Consider the following 26,003-nt stretch of genomic DNA (forward strand, 5'->3'; position numbering starts at 1 on the left):
GAAAGCTTTTACTAAGGTGGCAGTGTCATTTAAGGCTTGTTAACACTGCTTCTTTGGACCTGTATTCTTGGACAGGATCTTAGGTCCTCAACAAGAATTTACAGCGATGCACTCTGAAGATCATCAAGCTAGATCTGGGATGGCAGTAGTGCCCTCTGAATATGTAATGCTGGGGAGACAGGCTCCTCTGTGCTGAAACAGGTCAGAGGCTGACTGGGAGGTAATATGTGCACTCAAAATTGAGGTGTTGTGAGTGAGAGGGAATATATGGCCAAGCCTCATAGATACTGCTTCCATCAGAGAAAAAAAATTCTTCCTGAACAACATACTCTCTATTTCTTACAGGAAATTCAGCTCCATTATAATTTTATGTGAGTACCATAATATACAGTCTTTTTTGACTAAAAAGTCATTATTTGGCACGTGACCATATTGAAACTTAACCCCTAAAATGATGGTATGAGGAGGTGGGGCCTTTGGAGGTCGTGAGGATGGAACCCTCATGAATGGTATTAGTGCCCTTATAAAAGAAGCCACACAGAGCACCTTTGCCCCTTTCCTCTATGTGAGGATACAACAAGAAGTCTGTGACCTAGAAGAGGGGCCTCCCCCGATCATGCTGACACCCTGATCTTGGACTTCCAGCCTCCCAAACTCTGAGAAATAAATTTCTGTTGTTTATAAGCCACCCAGTCTGTGGCATTTTGTGATAGCAGCCTGAATGAACTAAGGCACTACCCATATCTACATTTATGATTCACACAAACACATTCTGAATAAGGCAGAGCTGATATTATCATTCTGATTTTATGAATGAAGAAACATCTTCAGAGTGTTTAATTTAGACCTAAGTTCATATTTCTGGGAAGTGCAAAGGTAGAGTGAGATCTTGCATTCTGCTTTTCCCATGAGAAACAGAGAAACCTACAGGATCCTGGAACAGAAAAAAATGCAGGAAAATGATATTATAAAAAGAAATAGTAAAATCTAAATAAAATTTGAAGTTTAGTAAGTAGTAATGTACTGATGTTGGTTCTGAGTTTTAACTAACGTGTCATGGTCATGAATCTAGAAAGAGAGGGGGACAATCTGAACAATTACTCCCCCCTTCCCCCCATTAAACTTTGTTTTAATGAGTCTCAAAATTCTGTGACAGATTTTTGGTCAAGTTGTCTCCATTGAAAAGTACTGATTTTAAAGATGAATAATTTAAAAACTGCCTCACACACAGAGAAAAAACCAAATGGTTCGTAAAATATTCTTTCCTTCTGAAGGTTTTACAATGTTTTATAACCATTAATCAGTCTTTTACTATTAAACTTCGGTGGCCAATTGAGACAAACAGTTCTGAGACTGTTCCTCCACCACTGATTAAGACTGGGGTGGCAGGTATTGGGGAAAATATCCGTTTAGCCTTCTGAGCTTTCTGGACAGACCTGGTGACTTTGCCAGCTCCAGCTGCCTTCTTGTCCACTGCTTGGATGACACCCACAGCAGCTGTCTGTCTCCTGTCATGAACAGCAACATGGCCCAAAGGAAGGTAGTCAGAGAAGCTCTCAACACACGTGGGCTTGCCAGGAATCATGTCAACGAGGGCAGAATCACCAGATTCCAAAAACTTGGGGCCATCTTCTAGCTTTTTCCCAGAATGACGATCAATCTTCTCTTTCGGCTCAGCAAATTTGTAAGCGATGTGAGCTGAGTGACAACCAGCACAGGTGCTTAGCCAGCACTGATTTGGTCTGGATGGGTCAGAAAACTCACCTGAGCTGGAAGCCAGCTTGCTTCCATTGGTGGGTCATTTTTGCTGTCACCAGCCACATGGCCATGGCCAACATCTCTGACAGACACGTTCTTGATATTGAAGCTCACATTGTCCTCAGGAAGAGCTTCACTCAAAGCTTCATGGTGCATTTCAACAGACTTTACTTCAGTTGTAACATTGACTGGAGCAAAGGTGGCCCCCGTGCCGGGTTTGAAAGCATCAGTCTCCACTCGGCCCACAAGGACAGAACTAATATCACCAATTTTGTAGACATCCTGGAGGGGCAGACACAGGGGCTTGTCAGTTGGACGAGTTGGTGGCAGGCTAAAATCCAGAGCTTCAAGCAGCGTGGTTCCACTGGCATTGCCATCTTTACGGGTGACCTTCCATCCCTTGAACCAAGGCATATTAGCACTTGGCTCCAGCATGTTGACACCATGCCAACCAGAAATTGGCATAAATGCTGCTGTGTCAGGGTTGCAGCCAATTTTCTTAATGTAGGTGCTGACTTCTTTAACAATTTTCTTATATCTTTTGGCCATAGGGTGGCTCAGTGGAATCCATTTTGTTAACACCAACGATCAGCTGTTTCACACTCAATGTGTAGGCCAGAAGGACATGCTCATGGTCTGTCCGTTCTTGGAGATACCTGCTTCAAATTCACCAACACCAGCAGCAACAATCAGGACAGCACAGTCAGCCTGAGATGTGCCTGGAATCATGTTTTTGATGGAGTCTGTGTGTCCTAGGGCATCAGTGATGGTCATATAATACTGCTGGTCTCGAATTTCCACTGGGAGATATCAATGGTGATACCACACTCACGTTCAGCTTTCAGTTTATCCAAGATCCAGGCATATTGGAAGGAGCCTTCCCCATCTCAGCAGCCTCCTTCTCAAATTTCTCCATAGTTCTTTTGTTGATCCCACCATATTTGTAGACCAGTTGGCCAATAGTGGTATATTTGCTAGAATCTATGTGTCCAATGATGACGATGTTGATATGGGTCTTCCTTTCTCATTTTGGGTTTGGTAGTTTTCACAACACCTGTGTTCTGGCAGCAAACCTGTTGTGAGAAAGCTGAACAATTATTATTTTAGAATACCTGTATTCTTATTCATAAATAAGAATTTTATAAAAAGATGCTAAGTAACATGCCAGAGAATTATATATATATATATATTTTTTTTAAAAAAAGAAGAATAGCATCTAAAAACATAAGCTAGAAAGAAATAAATGGAAATAGTGTCAGGTGCAATATCCCACTGCCTGTGCATCTACAACTAACTTAATTCCTTCCTCCTCAAACCTGCTGTACCATTCAAACCGGTTGTATGAATGACATTACCAGAAGTTGCTAAGCTAGAAACCAGAGACTCTTCCTTCTTCCTGAGCCCTCTATCCAATTAGTCACCATGGCCTGTGGCCTCCATTTACTGAGTATCTCTCTCATTCCTTCATCACTGAGTTCAGGCCTCCAGCATCTTTCTTACTTCAAATATTTACTGCAATAGTTTCCTGTCTGTTGCCCCTGTTTCCCCTCTTCTCATTTTCCCCTTCCTTTTTTCTTTTTCTTTTGGAATTTTTTAAGATTGAGAAAAATCCAAGAGAAGAGAATAATTCATATTCTAATCACTCAGAATTAATCACTGTTGACATATTATTTACTTAGTGCCAGTTTTACTTCTGACAGAAAAATCACTCTTTTGTTTTTAAAAAATAAAAGGGCCTGCATTCCATATAAAGTACTGAAACAAGATAAAAGAATTACACAGATGAAAGTTTAGAAATCACCTCTAGTCTCATATTGCAGGAATTATCATCGCTAAATTAGTCGACAACATTCTAGTCCTCTCTCAATACACAGTCATCTTTCTAAGTTAAAACTCAATCAGCATCATTCCCATTTTTTTTTAAATTTTTATTTTATTGTTTAGAGTATTACACATAGTAGTACATATATCTCCTTTTCCCCCCCATTGACCGTCCCTCAGCCTCCCCTACCCCCTGTCGCATGCCCTTATCCCACCCCCGCAGTGTCTTGTGTCCATTGGTTGCGCTTATATGCATGCATACAAGTCCTTCGGTTGATCTATCATTCCCATTCTTAAAATCTTTTAACCTTCCAATCTAATTAGGAGAAAAACAGCAGGTGAAAATGAATTGAAAGATAGTTTGCAAAACATCTGACCAGTACTCCTCAAAACTGTCAAGGTCATAAAATAAGAAACACTGAAAAATTGTCCCAGCCAAAAGGTACATAAGGAGACAGGATTCCTCAAACATAGTGTGCTATCCTGCATGGGATCCTGGAACAGAACAGGGACATTAGTGGAAAACCAGGTGAAACCTTATAAAATCTGGAGTTTAATGGGTAGCAATGTGCTATTATGGAGCTCTGAGTTTTGACAAACGCATCATGATTGTGTAAGATGTTGACATTAGGGGAAACTAGGTGAGGGATAGACAGGAACTCTCTGTATTATCTTTGCTACTTTGTTGAAATCTAAATTTATCACTAAATTCCTTCCTTCCTTCCTTCCTTCCTTCCTTCCTTCCTTCCTTCCTTCCTTCCTTCCTTCCTTCCTTCCTTTCTTTCTTTCTTTCTTTCTTTCTTTCTTTCTTTCTTTCTTTCTTTCTTTCTTCTTTCTTTCTTTCTTTCTTCTCTCTCCTCACCTGAGGATATGTTTGCTTTTCATTATTGATTTTAGAGACAGGAAGAGTAGAAAGAGAGAGAGAGAGAGAAAGAAAAAAAAAAATCGGGTGAGAGAGAAACATCTATCTGTTGCATCCCTTATGCATCCTAATGGAGAGTTGAACCCAAAAGCTAAGTATGTGCCCTGACCCGGATTTGAACCTGAAAATTTTTTGGTATGTGGGATAATGCTCTAACCAACTTAGCCATCCAGCCAGGGCTATCCCAAAATTTTAAAAAAATTATGTGAAAAAACGTTACACAGAAAAAGAAAATCTTTAATAGTATCTCTTAGCTTTATACACCTTAGCTAAACAGACAAGCTTTTTATGGTTTAGGGCTTGCCTTCTTCTCTCTAGTCCCATTTCCTATAAACCTACCTACATTATTATCCGTCACTGGAACTACATGTTGGAACTACATAATCATGGCAGGTTTTCCTTTGCAAATCTGCTTTACCTTCTGCATTTACTTCTTTTTTAGTGTCACCTTCTAATTTTTCCCCCCTCCTATATTTTTTTCTCAAATATGTCTACTCCCTTTCCATATCACCACCCTGATGGAAGCCACCGTCACATCTTACTGGGATTACTAAAATAGTTTTCCAACTAGTTTCCTTGCACCCACTTTTGTTCCCATCCAACATATTCTCTATTCATCAATTACTGTGATTTCTTAAAGTAAAAATTGAATTGTGTTCTTCTTAAACTTTTCACTGGGTTCCCTTTCTTCTTAGAATAAAAATCCAAAAATCTCTGCAGCCTTATTGCTGTAAGAGTTCAGGGGCAGCATTTCTTTCTTTCTTTCTTTTTTAAAAAATATATTTCTTTATTGATTTCAGAAAGGAAGGGAGGAGAGAGAGATAGAAAAATCATTGATGAGAGAGAATCATTGATTGGCTGCCTCCTGCACGCCCCACAGGGATCGAGCCCGCAACCCAGGCATGTGCCCTTGGCCTGAGCTGAACCTGGGACCCTTCAGTCCGCAGGCTGACACCCTATCCACTGGGCCAAGCCGGCCAGGGCAGGGGCAGCATTTCTATATCAGGTTTGATGATGAAGTACAGTGGTCAGAGAAGGGGTTTTACCTTCAAAGTTATACTTTTGTTGGTTGCACTTGTTCTGTCTCCTCATCTGGTTAAATTCTACTAATTACTCAGTAACCATTTTATAAAAACTTTCCCTGATGTATCTCCCTCTCCTTGTCAACTCTCACACATACCATTGGTTTCTGTCTGAGGAGAGGAGAGGCTACTATCTTTTCATGGTTAAGAGATATTTGGCCTGAGTTTGAATTTGGCTCTACCTTTAAACACACACACACATTAAACACACAGAGAGAGAGAGAGAGAGAGAGAGAGAGAGAGAGAGAGAGAGAGAAAGGGAGATGGAGAAATAGAAACATCAATGATGAGAGAGAATCATTGATTGGCTGCCTCCTGCATGCCCCACTCTGGGACACTGGGGATCAAACCTACAACCCAGGCATGTGCCCTGACCCTGAGCTGAACCATGACCTCCTGGTTCAAAGGTCGACATTCAACCACTGAGCCATACCTGCTGGGCTGGGTCTACTTTTTAACATCTATGTGATCACAGGCAAGCAACTTGGTCTCTTTGAGTCTGTTTTCTTTTTTTAAAAAATATATTTTATTGATTTTTTACTGAGAGGAAGGGAGAGGGATAGAGAGTTAAAAACATCGATGAAAGAGAAACATCGATCAGCTGCCTCCTGCACACTCCCCACTGGGGATGTGCCCGCAACCAAGGTACATGCCCTTGACCGGAATCGAACCTGGGACCCTTGAGTCTGCAGGCTGATGCTCTATCCACTGAGCCAAACCGGTTAGGGCTTGAGTCTGTTTTCTTAAAAGTTGTTCTGAGAATTCAATAGTTACAAGTGCCTAAACATCACCTGGTAACAGACAGGTTCAGAAATAGCTGTCATCATGCTGTACTGTGTTCTTCGCCTTTGTGACCCCAGACACAAATACAACTAATGCATTATATTGGCATTGCTGGGTTTCTAGCACCCAACAGAAATACTTGTTGAATAATTATTGTTTCCTTTGTCTGGAATTCACCTTCACTCTTTCCTCACCTTTCTCCATGTAGTTAGCTAATCAATGTGTGCTCCTGTTCCCACCTCAGCTCAGGTCCAGTTCCACCGAAAGCCTCTTCTGCTCATGACACTTTCCTTTTACTTAGAGATTCTGCCATGGCTCCTATTGTTCCCTCTTGGTTAGAGCAGCCTGTCTCTCTCATTAGATAGTCCTGTGAGACTATCACCGTAGGCTCACTGTCAGTCAATGACCATAGGCTCAAAAAGAAGCTCCTGAAGGTGTCACATAAGTAAGTAAATAAATAAATATATTATTGGGTTAGTCACTAGGACCGTGGGCAAAAAGTTTGCCCACCCCTGGGTTAGTGTCTCCAGGATCACAGTGTTGTTTTGAAGATCAAATGGTAAGGTCTCAGTAATTTTCCTACCTGAAGTGTCTAAAGAATAGTGAAATAGCCCTAGTTGGTTTGGCTCAGGGGATAGAGTATCGACCTGAGGACTAAAGGGTTCCGGGTTCTGGTCCTGAGGGCATGTACCTTGGTTGCAGGTTCGATCCCTGGCCCCGGTTGAGGTGCAACCAATTGCTGTGTCTTTCTCATATTGATGTTTCTCTCTTTGTGTCTCTCTCCCTTCCTTCCACTCTCTCTAAAAATCAATGGAAAAATGTCCCTGGGTGAGGATTAGCAACAACAACAACAACAATAACAACAACAACAACAAAGAAGAATAGTGAAAGAGTCAATGCTTTCTGATATAATGCTGGCAATTAGTAAAGACTTAGAACTCAGTGATATCAGGGCTTTTGGGTACAGGAAAATGAAAAAGTGATAACTTTTAGGTGAAAAGTGGAAAGCTGATAAAGTTGAGGAAATTTAAGGGCCACATACTCACGTTATATCTATATGAGTAAAGTTCTCTTGAATAAAGGTAGGATAAGCTTCTCAAAAACCTTCTCTTTTTAAATACATCCAGATATCTTGTATGTTGTTTACCCATGGTAAATGTTTGCAAATGCATAGTGGAAGAACATGAGCACACATCAATAAAATTAAAGAATGAAAGAATCTTAGAGGCATCTGGTCTACCTTCATGATGAATGCACCAACAATTCTCTGAAGGTTTCAAAATGAAAGATAAAAATTTTTCATGCATCAGGTATACGATTAAAAAATTAAGTAGAACATTTCTAGACCCTGAGTAGGGATCATTTTCTAAGCTCAGTCAGAATTATAATGACAGAGAAAAAGTCAAATTCTGGGTTTTCTTCAAAAATAGAGGATGGTATTTTTATATTCTAAGGTCCTCATTCTTTTAATTTTTATTTTGTTCTGAAATGACCAACTAGTCTTAAACACAACAGGAAATTCAGCTCACATCTTTCCCAGATGGCAAATTGCCAGCATCCTTTTAGGAAGTCTTTAAACACGGGGTAGTTCTGGACTATTGGAATTGTCCCAGTGTGAACCTTCCTGTCTATGGGGCAGTTTTGGAGTGACTTGTAATTTACTTCCATTTTTATTTTCACTCAACAGTAGAGATTCAAGGCATATGACCAAAACAATTTAGAACCATTTTAATTTGGTGGCTACTTCTCTCTTTTATTCTTTTAAAAAATATTTTTATTGATTTCAGAGAGGAAGGGAGAGGGAGAGAGAGATAGAAACATTAATGATGAGAGAGATTCATTGATCGGCTGCCTCCTGCAGGGCCCCCACTGGGGATCAAGCCAGCAACCTGGGCATGTGCCCTGACCAGGAATCAAACTGTGACCTCCTGGTTCATAGGTTGATACTCAACCACTGAGCCATGCCGGCCAGGCTGGTGGCTACTTCTATCGCAGAAGTAAAAATTGAGAAAAACAATAACAAATAAACAAACCAAACACATTTTTGGCTCTTGTATGCCACAGATAGATGAAAAGAATAGATTACTTATTAGTAATGGGAACTTGTGTTTTATAACTAAGTCATTGATGAGTAAAAGTATTTTTTAAGAAAATTAAAAAGATTAATATAAAAAATCTATCTCAGATAGGAACCAAATATTCAGCATTGAAACCTTGGTTTTTCTTTTCTTTTCTATCCTCTTTGTGGAGGAGCAGTCAGATGATTGGAACGTTGGTTAACTACAAATTTGCATTGTGAACAACACATTTATATCACAAATGCCAACTCAACATGGTGTTGTTCATCCATTTGTGTGCCAAACACATGACCAGAAGTGGGCTGCATTATGGGGAGAAAGAGTTACGGTGTTGCAATTGTCATTTTTGTACCAGCGGGTAACCTCAGCAAAGTTATAGAGAATTTTCTTCAAGTGAGATCAATCTAATCACAAAGGATTATATTTCTCTGAGATTTAAAAACACTTTTCATGAAAAAAGTCTAAGAAAGTGAAATCTGAGAGTGCCAGCTCTCCCAGCAGGACAAGCATGAGGCCATATTGAGACTTAATTTTCTTTTGAATACTTTAAATGAGAATTTGGATTTACCTGAGAGCTTTAAACCTGATTGACAAAGCCCTTGAGGCCTTCTTCTCAGCTGCAAGACAAGAAGAATTAATTGGGCTAAATAATGGAGTCAATTTTGTTAATTCTTCAAGTAACCTTTTCTGTTTTAGTCAGTTTGAGAGCTAAATATAATAGCAGGAAAAATCAGATTTACAAACTAAAGGTCTTTCCAAGTGATTTAAATACTAAGGGATGACTGAGCAGCATAATGAAGCTCAGGATTGAGAGGCACAGAGACTATTGAATTTATTTATTTTTTAAAAATATTTTTTTTGTTAATTCTCACCCGAGGATAATTTTCCATTGATTTTTACAGAGCGTGGAGCGGGGGGAGATAGAGAGAGAGACATCGATGTGCGATAGACACATTGATTGGTTGCCTCCCACAAGGAGCCTCAACCAGGGCTGAGGTTTGGCCTCAAACCTGCAATCGAGGTATGTGCCCTTGACCAGAATCAAACCTGAGACCCTTCAGTTCACAGGCCAACACTCTATCCACTGAACCAAACCAGCTAGGGTGACAACTGAATTTAGAAAATCCAAATTCTCCTACAGATTACTTATTTAAAAAAAAATTCACAAGTTAAATTTCACACAGTATTTAATAAATATGATCTATCCCTGATCATGACATGTTGAAAAGTTGTCACTGTGGAATTTTGATCACATGATAAATACAAAGTTGTTACATCTTCCATTTTTATAGATAAAGAACCCTATTTCTTTTAAAAAATATTTTTATTGATTTTAGAAAGGAAGAGAGAAGGAGCGATAGATAGAAACATCAACGATGAGAGAGAATCATTGATTGGCTGCCTCCTGCATGCCTCCTACTGGGGATGAAGCCCACAACCCCAACATGTGCCCTTGACTGAAATCGAACCCAGGACCCTTTAACCCACAGGCCAACATTCTATTCACTGAGCCAAACCAGCTAGGGCTATAAGCAGTAAATATTGAAAAACATTCAGTTCCTTTTTACAACCAATACAGAGAAATACTTGAAAACTCTGTGGTCTCCTCACCCCCCTATTATGGACTGGAAGGCAACTCCAAATTACTCAGGAAAGGGTATATTTTATGTGAAGGGCCAGATGTAGAGAATGGGAAGGAAGACCTCTGTGTTCAATAGGATTTATTAACCATGAAGCTACGCACTATAGCCACTTCTTCTATAAAAGTCTAATTGACGTCAATGACTGAACATTCACACTCAATGCCTTTGATTTAAGTCTTATCTCGGTTTCATCATACCACCCACCACCTCCCTCCACCTTCAAACAATGGCCCCATCAAGCCAGTTCTGAGCAGGCCCCACGATTACTTTCCTAGGGGAAAACTGAGCATTACCTCACTTCCTGAAAATGTGTCCAACAGAAACAAAACACTTCTCTCTATGAAAAGCAGGCAGCAATATTAATGTTTGCCAATTTGGTTAGTGATCTGCTCAATTCAGGGACCAGAGAATGTTTGTAGCAGGGCTAAATGTGTACTAGTGTAGCCTTTGGAGGCTTTCCCCCCATCTTGTATATATTTTTAGCAAGTGAGAAATAGTGCCCTTTCATAATAAAACAGATGGTGGTTTGCACAAAATTAACATGATTTGGCTTTCACTAGGCAAAATGAAAGTCATGAGTGATGCAGTATTTCAAATCAAAGATATTTTATGGAACATTAACATATCAAGTTAGAAGAATGTTCTTTCCAACCAAAAATATTGATTCACTGAAAAAACCCTCAGTGAAATAGAATTGTTCATAAGTTATGATTGCTGTTCCCATAAAAATATTTTCTGTTTAAATTTATAACAAACGTTCTGAGGAGGAGAAATGTTTTTCCTATGTCCCATTTAACAACACAATAACTTTGTTTTCAAAATCTCATTTTATTCTAGCTGGAAGACATATGATCTTATTACACAAAACAACCACTTCATCTCTACAGAAACTTATTATTGGAATATATGATTATAATGTTTTACAGAGGGTATAAGGCATAACCCTCATCAAGTTTAGACTATATGCAGTGCAGCTGAAACCTCAACTTTAGGAGCGTTATATAGAAATTACTTCAATAAAGTTATAAGCACAGTTAAGACATTGACAGCATTTAATAGAAATGCAATCATTAGTATTACTCCATAATGAGAGCACTAAATAATATTATTAATAAGCAATCCACCCTAATTGCTTCTGTTTAATAAAGAAATTTAAAAAATGGAAAAATATAAAATGTGGGATAAAATGATGGGTGTGAGCTTTGAAAAGGGAAAGTGTCAGTGAGGTGCAAATGCTAAAGTGTGAATGCTGAATAGGTGTGACAGGTCATTTCATGGAGACATTCTTCACACACTCTGCTGATGTTATCACACATGAACATTCCTGACCCCACATCTTCCTGCCTCTAAGTCTTTGACATGCCCTTCCCTCTGACTACAGTTCTTTTCCCTCCCTTTCCTCTACCTTCCTCGGACAAAATCTTAGGAATAGTTTGGGTCTCACCTTAGGCATCCCTTCCTCTGAGGGCTGCCCTGAAGACCCCATTCCTCCGACTTCTGGTGACTAGGTTGTTCTCTCTACTTTGAACTTCCGTCACACCCTAAGCCTCTCCATTTGTATGACCTCCTGTGAAATTTATTGCTGCTTATATTCTCTAAACAAGGTCAAAGATTTGGCTGTCATGCCAACATACTACATACCCATCTCTCCTGGCACAGAACTTTGGGTATAGTGATGATCACTGTATGTTTCATGAATTGAATGAACAAATCTTCATTTGTATAGAATTAATTATGGTCCTTCTGTCAGTAGGCTATTAATTGTTATTATCTCAATACTTGTTAAATCAGAAGATGGATAGTTCAAAGAAGAAAAAAAGCACCATTTTCAGTTTAATTATTATATCTCCTTAAATTTTGTATGGTGGATATATTTAATAAAGGCTCTAAATAAGTTGAAAGCAATAACAAAACATATCTTAAAATTAAAATTATTTTTTGCCCTATTTAACTGCAAAGTTTAAAGAGTAAACTTGACTTTGGGAATGAATGGTATGCAGTTATAAAGCCATGTTTCTTTCTTCTCTTTTATCACTGGTGTCTTTGAGTTGACTTCATTCTTAGGCAGGATCTCCCTACATAGAGGACAAGTAGGCCACAGGCAGTTCATATTGCTTATATATGGCAACAAGATCAACAACTCCTAAATGTCCTGACTAGCACTGTTAAGGGTTACACATCCACCCAGGATTCATGATGTAACCACAATAGTTGGAACTTCGGCCATCTAAGAAAGTGCTTATTCAGTGTCTGTAGGGGGAAGATTCTCACAATAAAGAAGAGTTTGTTACCAGAAAAATGGGGAAAGAGAGTGTGTGGTGAGCAAACACCTTAGCTACCATGGCTTTCTGCCAAGTAAATACTGAGTATTCTGGAAAGTCATTTACATTGGCTCAGATCAGGCATCTTGCTCTTGATTGATATGGAAGCTGATGGGAGAGCACTTTGATCATTTGCTTCCTTTCATGTATTGAGTCATTACATGCAATATATGTCTAGGGATATAAGAAGGAAGAGGACTGACAATAGTCCTTGCCCTGATGGAACTTACATTCCCAGAAAAGAAACAAATATGATCATTAAAAATTATAATAAAGGCTATAAGGGAAACAAACTTGGAAGTTTCCATGGAGTAACTCATTTTCTTGGTCTTTTCTTAGGGTCATCAGTATTAATGAGGCCCACCCTGATCTTTCTATTTAAAATTATAATCCCTCTGAATTAGTGTTTCAGATTTCTTTGGATATAACCAGAAATGGAATCAGTGGGTCAGTTACATTTTTAATTTTTTGAGGAACCTCCATGCTATTTTCCACAGTGGCTGCACCAGTTTGCATTCCCACCAGCATTGCACAAGGATTTCCGTTTTCTTCACATCCTTGCCAACACTTGTCTGTTGATTCATTAATGATAGCCATTCTGACAAGTGTGAGTTGATATTTCATTAGTTTTAATTTGCATTTCTCTGATGACTAGTGATGTTGAACAGGTTTTCTAGCATCTATTGGCTATTTGTATGTCTTCTTTGGAGAAGTGTCATTTTTAAATTGGGTTGTTTGTTTCTTTGGTGTTCATTTGTATGTTCATTGCAGCATTATTTACAATAGCCAAGATACAGAAGCAACCCAAGTGCCCATCAATAAACAAGTAAATAAAAAAGTTGTGGAACATATATTCAATGGAATATTACTCAGCCACAATAAAGAATGAAATCTTACCATTTTCAACAGCATGGATGAAACTAGAGGGTATTATGCTAAGTGAAATAAGTCAGTCAGAGAAAGACAAATACCATGTGATTTCTCTTACATGTGGAATCTAAAGAACAAAATAAACAAACAAAATTAAAACACACTCATAGATACAGAGAACAGTCTGATGGTTGCCAGAGGGGTAAAGGTTGGGGACTGGGTGAAAAAGGTAAAGGGATTAATAATGCACAAATTAGTAGCTACAAAATAGTCATGGGGATGTAAAGTATAGCACAGGGATTACAGTCAATAATATTGCAATAACTATGTACAGTCCCAGGTGAGTACTGGAAATATCAGGGGGAACATTTGTAAAGTGTATGATTCTCTAACCATTATGCTACATACCTGAAACTAATTCAAAATAATATTTCATGTAAACTGTAATTGAAAAAAATAAAATAATACTCCCACCATCCTTCCTTGTTCACTTCCAATTTTTTTCCCTTTTTTTTCAGCCACTCTGACATTCTAACATGATCTGAATTTCTAACTTACTCTATATTCAGTTGTGACTTAAATATTAAGTTTTTATATTTTGTTACCATTTATGATACATGTCCACTAGGATCCCCCCTAAAGACAGGTATTTTTTCTGTTTTTTTCCCCCACCAGTGTATCTTCCAGTGCTTCAAGCATTCAAGCATAGTAAATAGTTGAGATAAAGAATAGCAGAGAAGATAGAGGAAAGCAATGGCCTTGAGGATATAAGATTTGAGTTGAGATTTGGCCTCAAGTCTTCTTGAGTCTTAAAGGCCCTGATTATCTGCCTCTCCCTTTCTTCTTGCCCCTAATTCCCCGTCTCTTGTTCATTCCTCCACAGCCACATTGGCCTTGGTGTAATTTCTAAAACATACCAAGTTGCTTCCTTCTTAGAGCTTCCTCCAGGCTTCTCTCCCATCCCCTCCACACCGGGTTATTTTTTCTTCACCCCCTTTAGACATTTGTCTAAACATCACTTCCTCAGGGAGATCTACCTTGCTCATTCTCCAACCCATTACTCTAGTTATACACTCTCATTACATCTTGTACTTTTCCTCAATAACATTATATAAATACTTGCATAATTAGTTTATTTATTTATTTGTTAATTCTCACCCAAGGATATTTTCTCCATTGATTTTTAGAGAGAGTGGAAGGGAGGAAGGATAGAGAGAGGGAGAAATAGAGAGAGAAAGAGAGAGAGAGAGAGAGAGAGAGAGAGAGAGAGAGAGAGAGAGAATTATGTGAGAGAGACACATTGATTGGTTGCCTTCCACATGTGCCCTGACTGGGGACAGGGGATCAAACTTGTAACCCAGGTACATGCCCTTCACATGGAATCAAACTCAAGACTCTTTGGTGTGTGGGCCAGTGCCTAACCACTAAGCAGCACCAGCCAGGGTAGGATAATTATTTTTTAATGTCTCTTCCTCTCAAGACTATAATTCCCATGTGGGCTGGGACTGTGTTTATCTTATTCGCTGTCTAGCACAGAACCTCATGGTTGGAGTTGAATACATATTTATTGATATAATGAATTAAATAGAATAGGTTAAACAAAGTACAATCAGATTTGCCTTTTAGTTATTTCATTATTCATTTATAGACCTTTTATAGTCACACCCATTTGATTTCTTTCTGCCCTTTTCCTTTAACATCTTTACTTTCACGGTTTTTTTTAAAATCCTCATCCAAGAATATGTTTTCATTGATTTTTAGAGAGAGAGGGAGGGAGAGAAAGAGAGAGAGAGAGAGAGAGAGAGAGAGAGAGAGAGAGAGAAACATTGATGTGAGAGAAACATTGATCAGTTGCCTCCTGTACATACCCTGACCAAGGATTGAACCTGCAACCTGAGTAAGTGCCCTGACCAGGAGCCCAACCACAACTCTTTGGTGTCTGGGATGATGCTACAACTGGATGATGCTGGGATGAGCCGCCCAGCCAGGTCTTTACTTTCAGTTTTAATGTACAGTTGACCCTTGAGCAACATGGGGGTTAAGGGTAACAACCTAAGGTAGTTGAAAATAAGTTTTGACTCGACAGTCAGCCTTTCACATCTGCAGATTCAACCCTCTGCAGACTGAAAACATCATTTTCATTCGTGGTTGGGAATCTGTGATTGGGAATGCGAAAATACTGTTTTCAATTTGTGGTTGCCTGATTCTCTGATTCGGAAACCCTCGAAGGAAGTGATGACTGTATTTATTGGGGGGGAAAAACACACCCCAGTATAAGTGGACCCACAAAGTTCAAACCCAGGTTATTCAAGGGTCGACTGTATTTTTCTTCTTCGTCCTAGTCTAGCAGCCTTTCTTCATCCATTTTCTTTGACAAGAGCATGTCCTATGTTAGGAGTTCTTGGGCCACTTGTGTCCACAAGCAGGAACAGTGCAACTGTCTCTCCTACTTCCCTTCATTGGGCACAGGGTCAGTCGCCTGGTCTGGGCCAATTCCTCTACACAGGACTGCATGGCTCCTCTTCCAGACTCAATTGATGGCTTTACAATGCTAAGAAAAGTGACTCCTCTAGAATTCTTGGTTTTAAATAAATACCCCTCCAGTCAAGAGGAGCAAAACTTGACAGTAGGAAACTACTGTGTAACCATCTGCTACTCACTGGGATGGCTCTGGGAAGGTGTGAGACCCTCTTCAATGAAAAAAAACCAAAAAACCAAAAAACAACAACAGCTAAAAAAGAGATAAGCGCAGGGTAGCATGCTAAGGCCAGGGTTACTCTTTCTCAAGGAGAAAAGTCAAGGTCATTTTAACAGGAGGAACAACCCAGGCGAACAGGGGTTGAAACACTGATCAGGTTCTTTCCTCTCTAGTGGGGCCTGGACCTACAACTTCCCCTCACAAGGAATTCCCAGGAAGTCCGTTGGCACCGAGCTGAGGTGAAAGAATTGGCTGACCAAAACCAGATCAGGGCCGTGGAGAGAAGTGACATCCTTCAGCAGCGGCTGGGTGGGCCAATAGAGAGAGGATTGTAGGGGGACACAGGCAGCTAGAAAAGGAGTTTGCCTTGTGTGGCTTAGTCAAGTCAGTTACATGAGGCTCAGCCGTCAGCTGGGAGACTTGGCTTCACAACTCCCACCCAGCTCCGGATGGAGCTCATGATACAGTTTTACGTAATTCTGCCTTTATCCACAGAGCACGATTAAACATAAAACCTGTGTGGCAGAAAGGGCCGGCCACAGTTTTCAGTGCAGAGCTTTTCAACGAAGCCATAAACGAGGTGAATCATGGCTCGCCCCAGCTATTCTTTTCTCTTGTGTAATTTTAATCCTCTTGTATGTTTCTGAGCTAATCTCATCATTTCGGCTATTTGTCCAAATTAACCCAAACCCCTTAAAATTTCAAGGTAGTTTTTGTTACTACTTAGTATTTCACGCCAGGTTTCCCTATTGGATGCAGGGATGCCACAAACTCCAGCATGGCTGGCGGTGTGAGTCCTCAGAGTCTCTCCTTCTCAGGAAGGAAGGCACGTGGGTGGGCTTCCCTGGAGATCAGTGGGTCATTCTTAAGTCGTAGGGGCTTCTCCATTGTAACATTTGAACGGAAACGTTGTCTCTGGGGACATGGTTCTAGAAAGAAACTTTTAAAATAGCGATTTTCAATCTTTTTCATGTCATGGTACATATGGCCTAATCACTAAAATTCTGTGACACATCAAAACATACCTTTTTTGCTGATCTGACCAAAAAAGGTTATAATTTGGATGCATTCACACCAGATGGCTATTGTTGCATTGGCTGTTGTCATTTTTTTTTTTTTTGACAATCTAAGTGAAAAGAAGTCAGTGCCTGACTAAATAGTCAGGTATTGCATGTTTTAAAAACTCCTGCAGCACACCAGTTGAAAATCACTGCATTACAACGATTAAATGTTCTAACTGAAATGTTTTTACTGCTAGATTGGAAAAACTGAAGATAGGAGAGCTAACAAGTTTACTGTTTAGGAGAAAAAAATAGAATAGAACTGTTACCAGTAAAAGGTTCTAATCTAACTACTTACTTAAGTTGTTTTTTTTACTTATTTACTTACTTATAGCCATGTGGGAAGTGAATAATTATTTTAAAATATCTTTAATATAAGGGACTTTCATTTAACCAAAAGTATTGTATACCTTATTTCGGTATTTGAGCACATGTTTAAAACTTGGTTTGTGGTAAAATGTAGCATTTCCCCCCAGTGTTATTTCACATGGTAGATTTGCACAAAAAAGTGAAATTTTGTATTTTATTACAACAGAGGACTAAGAAAGATGACTAACTCTCCTTATTTGGAGAACAGGAAATGGTCTAGGATTAAGATCCAAAAAAATCAAATTTGTTTGATGTTGCCAGTAGTAACCTGCCTTGATGTGGCTTCTTCAGATGCAACTAGAACTAAAAATTGTGACATCTACAAGTGGTGGGAGAGTTTGAGAAACATTAGTCAGAACCTGTTACCTGGAATTTCAGCCTTGGAAGTTACAATTCCCAGGGTGTATGCATGCATGGTCAGAATCTCTGCAGTTATTATTTCCTGGAGAAAACAGTTTGAGAAGACCAAGATGAATTGAAATAGGGTTCTGAGTATTCTTTCTAAGCCGTTCAAATTTCTTTATTTAATTGCCGTAGCTACCTCAGCTCCTCTAGAAAGCAGTTTTTGTCTTTCTATTCATTGACTGAATAAGAGAAAAAACAATTTTTGGTTTCTTGACACTTGAATCAAGATTATCTAATGTTGGAACTATCGGGGCGGGGCGGGGGGGGGGACGGGACACTTTGTAAAGTATATGATTGTCTAACCCTTGTGCTGAACAGCCTGAAACTAATACATAATAATATTGAATGTAAACTGTAATTGAAAAATAAAATTTAAAAAATGGTTTGATGTTTCTTAAAGATATAAGGCTGGACTCCTCACTGACCAATAGAATTCAAGTTTTGGAAATTGTGTTTTTAACAAGCTCCCTAAGTGATTCTTTGGCATCCTAAAATTTTGGAATCCTTAGTTTGTGGTACAGGAACAAATAGCCACACATAACGAATGCTTTAGTTTGATAGTAATACTATGACCTGAATTTATTTTCATGAAAACTAAAGCTGATTATTTAAGACACTGTTATTGCCTATTTCTGCTTAAAGAATTCTCTATAAAGGATATGGCAACTCAGGGTAAAAGAGAAAATATAATTTATTTTAGCCTTCTCTGATCTTGAGCTAGAATATTCTAGACCAGTGGTTTTCAAACCTAACAGTGCATCGGACTCACTGGGAGGTTTTGTTAAAAACAGATTGCTGGGCCCTATCCCCAGAGTTTCTGGTTCCATAGGTCTAGGATGGGCCCTGAGACTTTACATCTCTTACAAGTTCTCACATGTATTAGTCCACCATGGTTGCGATTGCAAGCAACAGAAATTTATTTTTCACAGTTCTAGAGGGTGGGAGCCCAAGATTAAGGTGCTGGCAGAGTTGGTTTCTTTGGGGCCACTCTCCTTCCTTGCGGATGGCTACTCTCTAACTGCCTCTTCTTTCACATGGTTTTTTTTTTCTGTGATTTCAGAGAGGAAGGGAGAAGGAGGCAGGGGGGAGAAAGACTGGGGATCAAGCCTGCAATCTGGACACATGCCCTGATGGGGACTGGAACCGTGGCCTCCTGGTTCATAGGTTGATGCTCAACCATTGATCCATGCCAGCTGGGCTCTGGTGACTTTTTATGTATTCAAGTTTCCTCTTATAAGGATACCAGTCAGATTGGTTCAGGACCCATCCTAATAGCCTCATTTTAACTTAATTATCTCTATATCCAAATAGAGTCACAGTCTGAAAAGCTGGGAGTTCAGGCTCCAACATAAGAATTTTGGGGAGACACAATTCAGTTAATAACACTATATGATACTGAGACTGTAAGTCCAGGGACCACACTTTGAGAACCACTGTCTGGACTTAACTGGTGAGATAGGGAAATGACTTCTGAGAAGACATTTCCTAATCGTGTGAGACAATCCTTGGCTTTCCTTCTTTCTACCAACTTTCTCTTGATATCCTTCCTACTTCTCTGTTTTAATTATTTTCCTTGGCAGATGATTTTCCAGGCTTCAGTTTACCTCCTTCTGTCTTCAATGACTTCAAGTCTGTGTCAGATACCAACCTCGGTGTCTTGCCAGCAGTGCTTATATATGAGTGTTTATATATTCAGCCCAGCACTTACCTGGGTTGTTGCAGTCCTGCTCTTCCTCCTGCTTTCCCTGTTTCTGTTCCTGGCACGATTACTCACTATACATTTTAATGGGCCTATGGAGTCTATTTTTCTCTCCCTTGCTCTCCATGCCTCATAACCAAATTGAACAACATCTACCTATGCATTTCAGTATTCCCATCTCTTCTTTTATTTCCCTTGCATCCAGCTCTATTTAGGCCTCATTAATTTGCCTTTGTATATTGCAATAGCCTTCTTGCCAGAATCATTTCTTTCAGTGTCTCCCGCCTTTAATGAATACTATCTACTGTTTTAGAGTAATCTTCCTAAAGCACAATTCTAATAAAAAACATCAAGTGTCTTTCCTACCACATGTTCATGGCCTGCTAAATAAAATTCAGGGTTCTGTTACAAAAAGACAGGGGTGAGTAAAAACCTATCAGACTCTGCTAGGCTGTTCCACTGACTCCCCAAATATGCATACACACCTTTTCTTTCATATGTAAGATCTTTCCCAGGTGAAGACACCACAAAGTACAACACAGTTATAGTCTCCAGCTCAAGGTTAAGAATCTCTGCCTATGTGCAGTTGGCTTCTTCAGATCATCATGGTCTAGCAAAATGTTACTGCTCATCATACCCAGTATTTGACGGTAGAGTAGAAACATATGACTGCAATATAACTTAGTTGTGGAAAAGGGGAAAACCATAGACATTAGGCCATGGCAATTTTTATTTTTTATTTTATTTTATTTTTCAAAGAGCTACTATTTCTTTTTTAAAAAACACACACATATTTTTTTAATTTTTTACAGAGAGGAAGAAAGAGGGATAGAGAGTCAGAAACATCGATCAGCCGCCTCCTGCACACCTCCTACTGGGAATGTGCCCGCAACTAAGGTACATGTCCTTGACCGGAATCGAACCTGGGACCTTTCAGTCAGCATGCCGACACTCTATCCACTGAGCCAAACCAGTTAGGGCAGCCCATGGCAATTTTTAAATCCTGTTGTGTCGGAATAGTGAAGACAACAGCACGGGCAGTGGAATGCTTTCCATAGTTATTGTCCTCAGTGTGCCATGGCTTTGTCCTCTGGGGTGCTCTCCCTGGTCCACTCTCCTCTGTGCTCTTTCCAAGCAGGATATGAGAGAGTAGACTCTTCATGGGGGCTGCATTCACACCCCACCTCTTTTCTTGGGTAAATTTGAAGACTTAGAGTTTGTTTTAGGATTTGGACTGTCATGATGCTGCTGGCTATGCTTGGGATATCACTAGTAGTACAATTCCCTAAAAACCCGAGGGGGGTTCCAATCTACTTGCTGCTATTCCATGTCATGTGTGAATAACCAGAATCAGAGGTCTTGTCTTGACATAGTTTCTAAGACTAAAGACTCTGGTTTATTATATAATTACATACAGGACTCTGTGCTTTGCCAGCTTCCTCTTCCCCAAATTAACATAAGACTGTTTAAAAAATGGCCATGGTGATCTTTGCTAATTGTCTCCACAGTTTGAAAAGGCACGGGGCCATTGTTCTTATCTCCTAGGAAAGTGGAGCATTGCTCCTGCCTCTGGCCATGGCCTATGGTTTCACTTAGAAAGTATTCAGCTTTTCTTGATCTAAAAAAGCTCCAAATCAGACTCTCTATTAACTTAGTTTGTGGCCTATAGGTGCTTAGCAAAGCTGTATTCCCCTCCACTCTGCTGACAACTCCAGCCTGGACCCATCTCTTTTGTGAGGTATGTTGTTGACAGTGTCAAGAATCAGCCAATACAAACAAACATTCTAAAACTTTCCTACCATTTTCATTAATGCCACAGTCCTTTGTACCTTCCAAGGTTCTGCTAGCCACTGTTTTACCAGCATTGCCAATTCACCAGTCTGCAATAGTTTTGTCCTTGCTGATGTCACTTATCCATCTTTAAACTAATCTTACATTTTAGCGAATGCAGTAGCTCTCTTTTGGCTTCAAAACCTATGTTACTTAGATTTAAGTTTGGGTGCATATGTCAGTGTCTTAATGCTATGTAAATATATTTCTCTCTCTTGTAAAATAATTTTTTAAAAATATATTTTTATTGATTTCAGAGAGGAAGGGAGAGGGAGAGAGAGATAGAAACATCAATGGTGAGAGAGAATCATTGACCGGCTGCCTCCTGCACACACCCCCTTACTGGGGATGGAGCCCACAACCCAGGCATGTGCCCTTGACTGGAATCTAACTTGGGACCCCTCAGTCCACAGGCCAACACTCTATCCGCTGAGCCAGACCAGGTAGGGCCCTTGTAAAATAATTTTGAAGGAGGCAGTCTAGAACCAGTATAAAGGCTCTGCAGTGTCATGAATGTTCATGATCTTCTAGCTTTCCTCTCCACCTGCCTAGAGTGAGGGCATTGACCTTGTGCTTCAAAATGGTTGTTGGAATTCCAGCCATCACATCTATTCTCCACACACAGAGATATAGGAAGGGAGAGAAGGGTATACCCTTTCTCTTTCATTGAGATTTTTTTTTTTCTGAGCTTTCTATACTACATTATATCTGAACGGTCAAGGTTTAGTCACCTAGCTTCAAGTGAAGCTGGGAAATATAGATTTTTAGCTGGATCGATGTATCCAGCTGTTTATCAAGGTTCTATTACTAAAGCAAAGAGGAAGGTAGGCATTGAGGTAGGAAATGATCCTCTGTCACAGGTAAATCTGTAAGCAATTATAGAATAAGGTAAAAGAGATTTACATGCCTTAAAGGAGCTTCAGGTTGATTTCAGTGGAGGCCCAGCTGGACGGGCTATGGAAGGATTTCAGAAGAAGGCAACACTCAAAATCATTCTTCAAGTAGGAGAAAAGTAGTACATTGAAGCTGGAGAGCCCGAGGCACTCAGTCTCAGGGTCTTGCCAATGTCAGATGAGTGCAGCAATTTTGGGCCCTTGTTGCCTCAGTTATCTAACCCTAGTTGCAGCCCTAGACTTGAATAAAAGATACGTTAAGGAGACTGGTGACAGGCAAGAGTGGGATGTTGGCTCTTACAAATTTCAAGCAAAGAAACAGAAGGCTGTTCCCACACATGTCAAGAAGAAAGCCCAGCATGGTAGGCTAGTTCCACATAACAATCTGGCAATCCTTCAAAGAAAGGAAGAATTTTGCTGCTAACTAGCAGAGTAATTTCTTGTAGACCACTCACCAAAGACAACTTACATTCATTTTGCCATAGGTATTCTGAGATTCTGAGTAGTATTTTAATCACCTCAGATCCCAACATGAAGAAACATTCAGGACATTTGCTATGATGTTAATGTAGCTTACACCTGCTGTACAGGCACACAAAACGAAGGGTGTGTGTGTGTGCGCGCGCACGCGCAGCATCCTGCCTGCGTGGGCCTGCAGTGCGCATGCTCACACAGTCAGCGGGAGTGAGGGCTTCATGCTTTTCCCCTGTAACACTGGAGGGAGGATGCAGGGGGAGAGGGGTGTCGTGTTCTTAGTCTGAGCGTAACATGATTCACATGTATTGGGTATAAAGATAAGTGGTTACAAAAGCCTTTAATAAAAAAAAGTAAGCTGGGAAATGTAAAACTTTGGTTGTAGTGCTTGGTTATAACATCATGAAAGCAGTAAATGCCACGTCACCTCTTTAATAACTTCTTTAATTAAGAAATTGGAGTTCTAGAATTATAATTCCCATAACCACATTTAGATCCTGATTTTCCTTCCAATAATTGAAGATAGTGAAGATATTGGTAGATGAAGATATTGGAAACCCCATGCATTAGTTGGCTTACCTTCAGCCCTGTGGTAGCGGGTGGGGAGTTGGTTATAGGCAACAAATGAGAAGGAATGGATGCAGTTTATTGTAGTCTCTAGATGCCAACTTCTTGTCATACATTACCTCATAAGCCTCTTTGTTCTTACCTCTAATTATAGATAGAAGACATGGAGGTTTTTAGAGATATTAAGTTTCTTGCTCAGTGGTCATCTTGCTTATATTGGAGAATGTTCTCAGATGGTCACCCACTTCCTCTTGAGAAGAGTATATTTGGGTAACCCGAACATAGAACAGTTTTTTTCTATGTTTGATCCAAAAGTTAATTTCTTGCAACTTCTGCTTACTGGTCCTAATTCTACCCCTGCCACTAAAGGGTTCAAAATATGCAAAAATAGCGTTCTTGTTTGCAGATTATATTCTTGTCTCCTGATTAAAAATTCAAATTCCTCACATGGTCTGATTTCAAACTTTTTCCTCATTGGACTTGCTATTCTTTGACTATATTCCATTTTGTTGATAAACTTTAAAAAACTGAACACAGTAATCTGCCTGTGTGTTTCTAAATGCATATCCCTCATTCTAGATATTTTAGTTCTATTAATGGAACTTAGGATTTCATTGCATTTTTTAGGGTGTCAGGGAGGGGGCAATAGTATTTTATAGTTGATTTCTATTAAATGTACTAGTGACAAAAATCCAAAATCTTTTCACCTTTGCTTTTGCTACAGCTTGTTACCTTCATACACTGCTTCTGCAGTTGTTTATTTTTGGATGCAAACACAGATCTTTAATTTGTTGCAGTTAAATAGCATTTTATTGAATTCAGTCCATTGCTTCAGTTGCTAAAGATCTTTTTGAAGATTGATTTTGCCAACCACTGTACTCGTGATTTCTTCTGGCTTCACTTCCACAGCTCATTTGAAAGCCTGCCCTCCATATTTTCTAAGCAAATACAACTAATAAACAGAGCAGAGGTTTGACTAGTGTTGGCACTCCTCTCTGCTTGACAGTGGTCCATCCCAAGGAGTCCGCTCCCCAGCACCTGCTGGTTGGGCAATCTATTCTTCTTGTGCTCCTTCTGGCATTTGGATCCTTCTTTATGTTTTCCCTTCAGCGATGCCCTAAAGTCTTTCATCACTTCATGTTTGAAGGTCTACACATTTTTCAAGGTCTCATTCAAAGCCACCCACTACCTGAAGTCTGCCTGATTCATTGTGAATCTCCAATTTCAGAATTGCCTTTGCATAGTTTAATTCTTAATTCCCAACCCCCAATGATTTTCTGTGAATGTAAACTGCATATTTACCTCCTGTCTCATGAAGGCAAGGACCACATTATTTATTAGCCTCTAGCATTAAACTATGACAGTGCTAGGCAGGGAGCAGTGTTCATTGTTACTTGCTTATAATTGGTTAGGCCAGTAGTTCTCATTGGCAGATGGTTTTGTCCACCTCCTCCTAACCACCCTAGGGGACATTGGGCAATGTCTGGAGACATCTTTGGTTGTTCCAACTGGGAACGGTGCTCCTGGCTTCTAGTGGGTAGAGGCCAAGAATTCTTCCAAACATAGAAAAATGCACTGGACGGCCCCCTCCACACCAGAGTTATCCACAGTGACAATGGAGCTCACGTTGAGTAACTCTGTAATAGACAATTCAGGTGTGTTTTGATTTTTAAAGGCTGCTCCATCTACCTGATAATAGGTACACTTTGGTGGCAGGTAGCACATTTGCTGAACCTTCCTGGAACGAATGCTGTCTCCACCTAGTCACCTCTGGAGCTCAGGCCTGAGTAATTAGTCCTGGTTATATTATTGAAAAGAGATGATTATAGGCGAGTCAATAAGTATCTCTACAGACAGAATGAAACTGATTCCATAAGCTACACCTAAAGATTAATTTTATTGGTTTCTGGCTATGCCCTGTTAAGTTTTTGCCTCAGTTTGTTTCTAAGTTAAAGTGACATAATAATAGCTTTCCTCCAGCTACTTCATAGAGATGATTTTGAAGAAAAAGGAGATAATGCATGTGAAAAGTTTTGAACTCTTTGATTGGGAAAATTACTATTAAAGCATTAATAATGATAATTAGTAGTGGTAATCTCAGGTATGGAGGAACAAATTCTATATACACCAAAGAAAAGAACTAATTAAGGCAAACGTGTTGTTCTGGATCTAACTTCTGTGACCAGGGTTGATCTCCTAAACTATAAACATGCCTTCTGGCGATGACCTTGGGAGACCCTACTAGATACTCTGTCCTGAACCCATGAAGTGTGGCCAGGCCAAAAAATAGTGGATGAGGGACAATAAGAAAATATTTGCCAATCTTGGCATGCATGAGTGCTTTTATTGTTATTTAAAGTTGAAACCTTACTAAATGTATAAAGTCATCCTTTGATGAAGTCATCTCATTTCCATGTTCTCTCACATGGTGCAGGAGGATTTTCAAAACAGGAGTGAAGGGACTTCTGAGTGATGACACTATGGCTGGTCCCAAGCATGTGTCCCTGTGGCATGCAGTCTCTCGTCTCCAGACGCCTGCCGCCTCACCTATTTGTCTGTGAACTCTGTGGCTGTTGTGTGGTTGGCATCCACCCCCACACTGGCGTGCCAAAGGAGTGAATGAACAATGGGATACCCTGGCACTGACGGGTGTTTTAATAACTGTGGAAAATGAGGAATTTACAGATGCATGATTCAAGCTCCCACTTCAAAGGTGCTCAACCGAAATC

At 39.8% G+C, this 26,003-nt stretch overlaps 1 pseudogene; it reads right to left on the minus strand.

Annotated features, from left to right (window-relative positions):
- Positions 1–1,273: 1,273 nt before the first annotated feature.
- Positions 1,274–2,689, minus strand: LOC132228441 (elongation factor 1-alpha 1-like; annotated as a pseudogene).
- Between the last annotated feature and the right edge of the window lie 23,314 nt (positions 2,690–26,003).

This window comes from Myotis daubentonii, chromosome 2, assembly GCF_963259705.1.
Source record: "Myotis daubentonii chromosome 2, mMyoDau2.1, whole genome shotgun sequence".
NCBI classification, from domain to species: Eukaryota; Metazoa; Chordata; class Mammalia; order Chiroptera; family Vespertilionidae; genus Myotis; species Myotis daubentonii.